Raw genomic sequence first — 11945 nt, 5'->3', positions numbered from 1 at the left:
AATTAGAAATCAAGAAAAATAACAAAAAATGTTTTCCAATTTTTTTCATATAAGTTTGAAAAATTGAAAAATAAGGTGACATTTTTGTAATGATTTAAAAAATTATAAATAGAAAATAAAAGTATTCCACAAGCAAATAGTGTTAAAAGTGTTTGTACAAAAGTCATAAAAATAAAAACATTAGCTAAGTTTTTTTTGTAATATTTTTGTAACGCCCCGACCTTTAATACGACCCTAGAGTGCAACTATACATACATATCCTGTACAAATCCTGCTGTTATACATAACTACCTACTCTAAACAGGGATATACGAGTATTTTATAATGATCTGTACTCACATATATTGCGGAAAATATAAACATTCGTATGAATTTCTAATAGACATACCAGAGTATCTAAATGTTCCTTACATATATTTAATCGTATGTAAAATATAAACTGTATTACATTCCCAAAACTAACTGAGCTAACAACCCAGTACTCATACAAAACTTACGCTAACTAACAGGACCCTACGCTTCACAGCCTTTCCAAACAACTAGAATCGATTTCCTGTAACTCCTAAAAACAAGGTTGTAAGATTGGGGTAAGACACTTCTCAGTAAGGAGGAAGATATGACATCAGTGTGTGACTATACAGTTATATTCTGATTTAAAAACGGTTACATAGATTGCACATTCTCAATACTGTAATGTATATATAGTACATATATAAATCCCTGATAATGTAAAACTCAGCATCATTACAAGTGAGAGTTCCTGAGGTTAGGGTAGGGTACAGGCCCATACACTGTACGATCCCTTCGCTCGGTATTCAAACATGTGACTTTGCCCAGTAAAGCTTTTAAATCATGTATATGCATATTTAGAACACCATCTAATTTGAAACTATCATAACTATGCCAGTAACTCCCCGTGGTTGTGCGATAAGAAAACACTAATCGAGCCTTGTACGTACAAGCATCGTCAGGCATCATAACATAATGCAGTCCAACTTGGCCATCATCACCTTGATCCCTTTTTACCAGTGGCCCTTCTTACCAAGCCTACTATTAGGTACCCACACTGAACAATAACTACGTGTGGTTGCACTGTACCTCTATTTTGGCAACGATACCGAGCCTACATAATATAAGCTTTTTAAGGCTTCATATACTATTGAGACAAGCTGCGGTCCCAATATCATATATACAATTTACATTAAAACATAATACTTGTGCAATTCCAGTATTTTCACAATCTCATTCATGCGTACTCTCATTCATGTTATGGTAAAAATCGGCTCGTAACCTCTTAGTTTTATCTTTTTCTCATACTTGGCACGGTATTTATCCGACACCTATTTTCTGCATTTTATGATAATCACTTGGGACTTTAGTCCCCATAGTTCATATACATACATCTCAAATCAGTATAGGTTCAACTCATATCATACGTCACACTTATTTGATCATATATATACATTTCATATAAACTGGTTTGTAAAATATCATTTCTGCTGCTATTAAGAGTTTCAAGCATCTCCTACTTTAGTTTTAGTGCAAATAAAGTAGTTTAAGAAATTTGGAAATCATATGCCAAAAACCCCATTTTTGCCAAAACCGTAAAATTGTGAAAAACCATAAGAGTCGGCATTTATACCTGGTAAAACTTTGCAAATAAGCAGTTAATAAGTACATGTGAATATAAGCTACATATCCTGTGGTTTCTTTTTCTAAAAATACTGATGTAAACAAATCCCCTTACCTTTTAATGTTGAAATCGAAACACGAGTTTGTTGATCCAAAACTACGACACGAAAACCTCAAAACCTAAAAATCGAAGAACAATACTTCAATATAATCCTATTTACTACAAATCTACTGAATCAAAAACGAATTCAGATCATTACCTCGATTTTAGGGAAAATCCCGAAAATCCTCAAAACGACGATCTGATCCGCTATAACAGTAGAGTTTCTCCTTTTGATCCACGCAAGAACCTCCAATCGTCTAAAGGGACGACGTACGGCGAAGAATCGTAGAGAGAGAGAGAGAGAGCTTTTGGGTTTTTTTAAACCTTAAGCAACCAAAAATGATATTTATAGGACCTTTGATTGAGTCAAATTCATTGACGAAGTGGCACCTTCGTCGACGAGCCAGCCAGGCAGTTCGTGGACGAAGCTCTTCCCTCGTCGACGAACCCCATCCAAATATTTTCTTTGGTTCACTCGGTATCTCTCCATCGACGACTTTCTGAATTTCGGTGACGAAGAACTTAAGGGACTTCGTCGATGAACATACTGCCCTCATCGACGAACCCTGCTATTATTCCCTTTTTATCCATTTCTTATTTATTTTCCTTATTTATAGGTTCGGGTCTCTAAAATTTGGAAAACTAAAATAAAATAAAAATTATTTTCCACAACCAGATGAACCTTTGTTTGACCCTCGTAGTGACTTGTCATCCAAAACATATCAAAAGAGTCTCACTGAGTGGCTTGACATTTACGTTTAATTGGACCCTCCTTGTAACTTTTAAAAACACCTTTTAAAAGTGAGCTAGTGAAAATTAATTTATTGGTATTATTTTAAAAATATTTGGCCCCTTGTAAAGAAGGAGTTGTTAGAAAAAAAAAAATCGGACTCATGGGCGGCCCTGCCTTTAGGCAATTGAGGCAGGCGCCTAGGGCCCCCAAAATTTTGGGGCCCTCAATTTTTTTAATATAATAATATTATTTTTGAGTTTCAAAATTTTTTTTAATTAATATTATTTATTATGCTCTCTTCCCATAATTGACTTACTAACTAATTAATAAATAATAAAATTATATTTAAAAATATAAAATAAATATAATTTAATTCTTTTTTTTCAAGTCTTATATTTCTCAACTAACAACTTTATTGTATTTCAAATTATCTATTACTCTCATCTCTCTCTCTTAGTCTCTCTAAAAATTTTTTTTCATCTCTCACACTCTCATCTCTTGGTTTCACTATGATTATTGTTTCAACTATTGTGTTCATCATTTTCGGACCTCCAATTCTATGTAATTTTTATCAATTCTAATTTTTATTTCAATGTTTGTATATTATTTTTCTATTATTTTCACTTTGAATTTTTTTTTTCTATTTTTTCTTAGATTTTGGAAGCTTTGAGATTATAGCGTTGTATCCGGCAAGAATCCGATATCTCTAAAGTTTACTCGCCAATCGATTTGCAATAATAATAATAATCAAGTTATATTGTTTCAATCTACTATTTCTATAAATTTATTAAATTTATTTTTATTTGTTTACATAATTTGTCAATTTATAGTTAATGTTAATTTTGAAATTTAATTATGTCAACGAGAAAATATGACTCCGGATATGAAAAACAAAGAAAGAAAAAAAAAAGAAAAAAAGAATTAGTGTCATCTCAAAAGGGAGTTCTTGATAAATTTATTTTTAGTTCTAAACAAAATATAAATGAGCAAAATGAAAATCCTCCAAAAAACGAGCAATCAATTTCAGAGATGGAATTAGAATATAATAATAATAATAATAAAATGGAGAGAAACATGATAGAAAATGACTTATATATTCTAAAGATTTAGATAGAGTATTTTATTTTTGTTGTAAGTTATTTTGTCAAAAATTAAATAACCAACAACTAGCTAATACTTGAAAATCTTGAATATAAAACTTTAATTAGTGATTTTGCATCTCAAAAAGTTAAAAAAATTAATTTTAAATAAAAATAAAAATTAAACAAAATATTAAGGGTCCTTGAATAAATTATTCGCTTAGAGCCCCATATTGTCAAGAGCCGGCCCTGATCGGACTTTGAGTGTTTAGTGAAAAAAAAAGATAAAAAAGAGGATTTCAAACTCACCCTTAATTATTTCTAGTTTAGGCGTAACACAAATATGTTGGAAATTTTTATATACATGTCTAGGTGATCTTCATGATTACATATAGTGCGTGCGTGTGTGTGTGTATCTATATAAATAATTAATTAAGTATTAAATTTTATCTTAACTTATTAACGAATATATAGAGGTACGTTGACTAAACTCAAGTGTCTTATTTATTAGTATGTAAGATCATTTGTTCAATGAAAAGTCTCTCAATCGAGATACATGGAAATAATGGAGATACATGGTCAAAGTCATGAACCTCTTTAATTAATGTAGTTTTAAAGAATGTATTACATTCAATCAAGATATATTCACTTTTAAGGAAGGGAAATGTCATATGTATGTTTTATGACACTTAATTTGATGGATCGAGTCACTTATGGATTTATATATAAAAGGCTCTTAGTCCCTCTTACCACTCAATAATTAAGTTTGCTAGAATTGCAATCACTAAGCCAAACATAAGAGTGAGTTGTTGGATAATATTTATATTTGACTAGGGGTATTTAAGTCTATGCACATATATTAGGTTTAGGTTTATTTTTATTGTGTATTTAATCTCTTTGTATTTGAGTTCAGTTGGACGTATTGAATTCTGGCTTGACTGTGCGCAACCCTCTCTCCCTCTTTGCAATCTCCATCTCTCTCTCTTCTCTCCTTTTTGCATTGTATTATACTCTAACATGGTATCAGAGTAGCCGATCCCCTTCGTGGATATTCGCTGCGAGGTCGTCGTTCAGAGTCTGCAGTCGTTGTAGTTTATGAGCTTTTCCCCGGCGACTGTGGTGGCCGTCGTCGCTCAGCTTTCTTCCTTCCTGCACTGAAGCCGTCGTCGTCGCCGTCGTCGTTCATTTGTCATTGCCGTCGTTGTCGTCGTTTGTCTCTGCCGCACTGAGTTTTGCAATTGTACCCTCCTCGTTGTCGTAGTTCGTCTCTGTCGTACCCTCTCTGGAACCAGCACTGAGTTTTTCAATCGTACCCTCATCGCCGTTGTTGTTCGTCTTCGTCGCGCCCTCTCTGGAATAACAACCTCCAGAATCCTACCCTCCTCTGCCCCACCGAAAATTGCAGACCGTCGCCGGCGGCGCCTTTTTTCTGGCAGCCTCTTGGTTTTTGCTCTACTGCATTAGTTGTCGGATCATTATTTGCACTCTCACCCGATTTTCTGACAGCGTCTCGGTTTTCTCCCACTTCTCTATACAATGATGCTCTTGATTATTTACAGTTGACATAAAGGATTCAAAGATTTTGCGAGTACCAATTATTGCTTTCCGCTCTAGGGTCTCTCTTTTTGTGATTTTTTTGTTGGGTGCGTCCGTATCTGTTCGTTTGTGTGGGGTACTCTTGAATGTAATGGGCGTGGCGACTTCTGTTTCATTTGTACGTTTAGACTTTTCGAGTTTGATATGTGAGAGTCAAATCATAAGGAAAAATATAAAGTATTTGTAATGCTATTTGTTTTTGAATTTACTAATTATTCTTTTTCTCGGTAATTGAGCAATTGAGAGTTCTTTGTATTTGAAGATGGTTGTTAATTTAGCTGTCTATCTTCTCATGGTCAAAATCGATATCAGATAGTTGCCATTGATGAATGTAATTATTGTAAGCAGAAAGGTTAATGGAAGGCTCACTGTCCATTATTATTAAGGGACAACAACAAACTTCAAAAATTAGACATTATCACACTGCAACCACTACATCATCAGAAGAGTCGTATCCCACTGTATCTACATTATTTCTTATTGTAGAGCAGTTGCAGAAGCTTCAATCTACATTAAAGCCTAATGTCTCATCTTTTTCTCCCTCCATAGGTTTGTCCTTGTTGACCTTATGAGACTTAACATCTTATTTTGATACTAACAAATAAGTGGAACTTAACATATTTGGTTTAGTAATGTTATTTCAGAATTCAATGATGAATGTAAGGTCAAGTGTTCAAAAAGATTCATGAAAGCTTATATTTCAAAGAAGGATGGTCAAAATGAAGCTTAAATCATGGATTCAAAAATGGATTTAAAGATAAAGCTTGAAGATCATGAAAACATGAGTATTAAAGATAACTTGATGAAAGCTTAAAGAAAGATGAAGTAAGCATAAAGGCTTTAAGGAATTTAAGAATTGAATTTGAAAGAGTTTATAGGAAATTTCAAATAATTTCAATATGAATACATGAAACTTTTAGGTTAATTTATTGGACCTAGATACCTTTTAACATACTTGGAAAATATTTTTATAAAGTCAAAAATTATTTCAAAAAGGTTAGAATTATTTTTGGAATGAAAATCACCAAAAAGAGGATTTTCCAAATGCTGTTAATTTTTCTACATCCGCATTGAGGTATATTTTTCTCTATCAATACCTCCTTATTTTAAAAAGTTTTCAACATTAAAGTTGTATAATTTTATCTTAACTTTCTTTTGACACCAAGCACATTAAATTTGGAGTTACATGGAAAATTTTATGATCAAAAGACTGAAGGGTGCTTGAAATTGACAATAGCCTTGTGTTCCACTAGTAGATTGCCTAAACCATGACAAGCGCCTAGGTGGTCAAGCCAGGCAACTGCCTGTGTCCTGGTAGGAGACTGCCACCTTACTGCCCCTTTAAAAATAGCTAGGCAGGCGACTGAAAAAACAACCAGTCTACTGCCACGCGACAGTTTTTAAAATTTTTATAACGGATAAATTTTTTAAATGAGGTTGCTTAGGGCTCAAACTTTGTGAAAACTTGGGAAATACTCCAAGTTACTTGGGGATCAAGTTACATACTTTTTCAAGTCTATAAATAAGCTTCAAGATCATTGAATTAATAGAACCAAGAATTAAATTTAGCATCTCTCTCAATTGCTCTCAAATTCTCAAGGCTCTCTCTTGCTCTCAACTTGCACGAAGCTTACTGAGGTCTTGCTGATTTATTCACCAATCTTGTGCCACAAATTCTAAATCTTTCAATCATTGAAAGAATTAATCGGTGATATATTTCCTTGAGCTTCAAGTTAAATTCCATATTGTTATTTACTTTGAAATATATTATAGTGTTAAACTGTTGTACTAATTAGCTCTTTGTGTGAGCAATTCTTTGTATACAAATATTTGATTTGTATCTTGTAGATTGACAATTCCAAGGATTGTTTGAATCGTTGGCTAAGTAAGGGGATATTGCTTAGAGAGGCGGACTCTAACCTAATTGAAGGAGTGACCAAACAAGGGTACGTCGTTTGGAGAGACGAACTATAGCCTACTGAATGAGTGTGTAAACGGTATTGTTCTGCCCAACAAAGGAACTGAATTTAATAATCCTTTGGTGGTTTGCCAAAGGCGAGGATGTAAGCTAGGTATAAGCCGAACCTCGTAAAAATCCCGATCTCACACTTTCTTTCCATTACTCTTTATTTTCAGCAAATTTAAATTGCGTGGATGGTTTAATTGGTAATCATACAAACTACGTAATTTAGAAGTTAAATAAACTCAAGGTTCAATTTTGATTTGGGATTGTAGAAACCGAAAAGGGAGTATATTGGTTAATCAAACTTTTGCGGAAACCTCAAAAGGAAGTACGTTGGTTGAGAAAAATTAACCAAGAGGTTATTTAAATTCTGAGTTATTTGAGATTTGAGTTGTGGACTGCATTGAAGAAACCATTTCATATATACAAGAATTGATTCAAATTTATATGCCCAGGGATGACAACAAAAGCTGAAAGTTGAAACTAATATATTGATTAAATTGTGGTTGAATGGTTTAAAGTTTGATATTGATTGGAATGTGTTTATATTTCAAAGAGTGCTAAATCTTGCAAGCTTTCAGCAATCTAAATAGTGTTGCAGTAAACTTATACTTGGCAAATCAATTGGTTGTTTGATTGAACCTTGTTTTGGTCATTTGTGTTGTAGTTGTGGATTGAATTTTGTTTTTAAATATTTATTGTGTATTTGATAAAACAATAAGAAAATAAGAATTCATTAAAAAGACTTAAAAGAGGTTAAGGATTCTTGAAGAGAATTATAAAATTTTTTAAAACCCAATTCACCCCCCCTCTTGGGACTACACCTTGCTTTTCAGTCCTTCTCCTCCACTTCAGGTATATCTTCATCTACTTGGGTTTTTGATTCAGGTGCTACTCATCATATGTCAAATAACATCTCTCTATTTACATCAATATCTTCTACCTTGACACCTTCATTTGTTTTAGCTGCCAATGGTACCCCAATGCCATTGATAGGTACTAATTCCATCATTTCATCCTATTTGTTTCTTTTCTGATGTTTATTGTATTCCTCAACTCTCATTGAATTTGATTTCTATTAGTCAACTATGTGATTCTGGATATTGTGTTTATTTTACTCCAACCTCATGTTTTGTGCAGGATCCACATTCTAAGAAGCTGATTGGGACATGCCATAGGAAGGGGGGATTGTATGTGTTAGAAGAGCTTTGGGTCAAAGAATTTTTTGATTCTAGTGTTGACTTGTCTTCTTTTCGTTTGAGTTTCAATTCTTCTACTTTTTATTTATGACATTCACGTTTTGAACATGTTTCTAGTTCTCGACTAAGATTTTTGGCTTCCGCAGGTGTCTTAGGAAATTTATCTTCTTATGACATTTCTGATTGTAGTGGTTGTAAGCTTGCAAAATTCTTTGCTTTGCCCTTTAATAAAAGTACATTAGTGTCTCTTGCACCATTTGATCTAATCCATACTGATGTTTGGGTGTAATGACTTAAAAAATAATATGCATGGAAATGTAAAAAATAAAATAATAAAAATAAATAAATAAATAATTATTATTAATTAAATAATATAATATTATATATTAAATAAAATATTATATGTAAAGTAAAAATTATATATATATGTAAATTAAAGTTTCCTGAGGATTTAAGAAACTTGAAATTGAAACTCAGAGAGCTTCTTTGTGTTCTCTCTCTCTCTCTCTCTCTCTCCCCTCCGCTAACTCACTCTCTCTCCTTGATTTTCTTGCCAAACGGGTGCCAATCGAAGAACGAAAATTACCATTGGGTTCTTATCACAGCCATCAACATTTTAACATGAGTGGATTCGTGATTAGGGCGTCGTGTCATCACTCTTGAGGTAAGGTAAACTCTCACTCTCTTCTCAATTTTTCCTCAAATCTTTAGCCAAATCGACGATCGAACACCACCACGGGGTCCTAGCTCCAATCCTCGTCATTTTAATCAGAGCATATTTTTAATTTGGGTTTCCTAGGCACCACTCCAAAGTTAAGGTAAGGATAGTGAAATTATATTCATTATTTTTTTAAAAAAAGTTTAATTAGCTATTGGGAGTATGTGAGCTTAGGAAATATTAAAATAATTATTATTCTAGGGTTGAGTTGATTGAATTAGGGAAAAATGATTTCAGGGTTTGAGCTCCGAACGCCGCAGGCATGGAATTAGGGATTTTAGCAGGCTTTTCAGTAAGGGGAATAAATTATAACAGTTATTTTTGTAAATTTCTGGTTGAGTAGATACGTGATAATGAGAATATGATATTTTTACGGTGATTATTATAATATGAATATTAGGTGAAAAATTGTGTGGCCTGAGGAATATGAATTAATAAATTTATATTGAGAATGTGTTTGAAATTGAGAAATGTGTTTTGTATCGAGAAATGATATTATGTGATATTATGGAAATTGTTTTATTCAGATGTGAAGATATGAGAAACCCAGTACTGTTATATATATATATATGTGGATTTTATTGAGAAATGATGGAAGTGATATACTGATGAGTATTTTCTGAGAAATGATAAATTGTGAAACAAAGGTGTGTTTTAGTTGGAAATGATAAATAAAGTGTTATACATATATGTTTTCACTGAGAAACGATAAATGGGATATATATATATATGTTTTAATGAAATGATGAGATATGTGGTATACAGATATGCTAAATGAAATATACAGGCATGAGTTGTGAATTTTACTGAAATGATGTGAATTATATAGAAATGTTAGAATGATACAGAAATGGCGTGAGTTATGCTGATATGTTGAGATATTCAGATATAATGAAATATGAATATGAAAATGTGAATATGAGAACCCTGATGGATTGGAGTTATTCTTAGAGCACGGTATGTACCGTTGCTAGCATTGTGATAGTGCAATCCCACGGCTTGTATAGCATGTGGCGTGACAGTCGATTGGGCTAGTGAAAAGGGTAGTGTTGCCTCATGGAGTCCAGACTAGGCGTGGGCAGGCCAATCGTACTATAGATACGTTCACTGTTTTGATCTAATCGGGTAGGCCAACCGCGGTTAGATCCAGCCTTTGGGCCGCATAATCCGATCATGTGGGGTGAATATTTAACGATGTAAATATCCTCAGGGCAACCATGAGCTACAGACATGGCGTGTAATGTATATTGGTGGATGCTCATGAGTTAAAAAATGTTATGAAACATGAAAATGGAATGAATGACCATGAGTTACAGACATGACGTGCTATATGTTAGTGGACACCCATGAGCTAGGAAATATAAAGATGAAATTGAGAAATGAAAGAATGTGAGTTGATATGAGAAATGAACAGCCGTGGGTTATAGACACGACGTGCTATAAATTGGTGGACACCCATAGGTGAGGAAATGTGAAAATGAATATGGGATATGAAAGAATAGAAATATGAATATGAGAAATGAGAAAGTATATATATGATATGAGAAAGAAAAGAGTATGTATATGATATGAGATGTGAAAGCATACGCATAAGATTTGAGAAATGAAAAGTATGCATATATGATTATGAAAATGATATGAAAGCTTATGAAACTATGCTTTACATACGTATATGATTATGAGTACATATCTGTATATATTTTCTCAGTTATTATATTTATTAAAAATGGAATGTGATATGAAGTAGTTAAACTCATGCGTCACACATTGTAAATAATTTATTCCAACTTACTGAGAGGTGTCTCACCCAAATATCTAAACTTTTTAAGGAATCGAGACAAACCAGTAGATAGAGCTCTGAGATAGAAGGGAGCTAGTACCCTGATAGATAGGGTATGTGTTTTGAGTTAGAGAGTGTGTTTTGTGAAATCCACTAGGGTATTTTGTGGAGTTGTGCAAATGTATATGTGTATGTATAGATACATAGTACTTTGGTATTTGTATTCAGAATAGTATGTAAATATTGACTTCCGCTGTTAGGAATGAGTGTATATGATAAACTGCTTACCCGGTACCCTATTTCGAGTCGAGTCTTGTTGATATGGTATTAGAGTTTGTGACGTGACAGATGATTTGATTATTAATAATTATTATAGGAATATGAAAAATCAGGGCATCACATTAGGGACCAACTCCCATTGCCTCAAAGGGAGGGTCATGATATTATGTTTATTTCATTGATGATTATATTCGTTTTACTTGGATATATCTTATGAAGAAACGTTTTGATTTCATTAGCATCTATGAAATGTTTCGTGCTTTGGTTCAAACCCAATATTCAATTGTCATAAAGTGTTTCAAGTGCAATTTGGGGTTGGGGGGGGGGGGGAGGGGGAAATTTAATTCTACTGAATTTTCCACCATACTCACCTCTAATGGTATCATACATTAATCATCGTGCACAAACACTTCTGAGTAAAATGGTGTGGCTAAAAGAAAATATAGACACATCATTGAGATAGCTCGCTCCCTTCTCATTTCTGGTGATGTTCTCAAAGTTTTTTGAGTAGAAGTAGTTCTCATCGCCACATATTTGATTAATAGAATTCCTACTGTTCTTAATTTGGGAGTCTCTCCTTATGAAAAATTGTACGGCAAAGCTCTGGAGTATTTTCATTTGAAATGAAATTATTTTAGATAGTTTACATAAAATTTTCACGATTCACCTTAGTTATTTGTTTAGTTAAGTGTATAGTGAATATCAATTTAAATAAAAGAAACGTGTTTCTTGATGTGATGATTCGATCAAGTGGGAAAATGTAGGAAATATATATTATATTTATATATGGGCGATTTTTATGATCACATAGTGTGTGTGTGTGTGTGTGTGTGTGTATAAAGTATTAGACTTTATCTAACTTA

Source organism: Malania oleifera, chromosome 13 (assembly GCF_029873635.1).
Source record: "Malania oleifera isolate guangnan ecotype guangnan chromosome 13, ASM2987363v1, whole genome shotgun sequence".
Lineage (NCBI taxonomy): Eukaryota > Viridiplantae > Streptophyta > Magnoliopsida > Santalales > Ximeniaceae > Malania > Malania oleifera.
Note: the sequence above shows the minus strand (reverse complement) of the source record.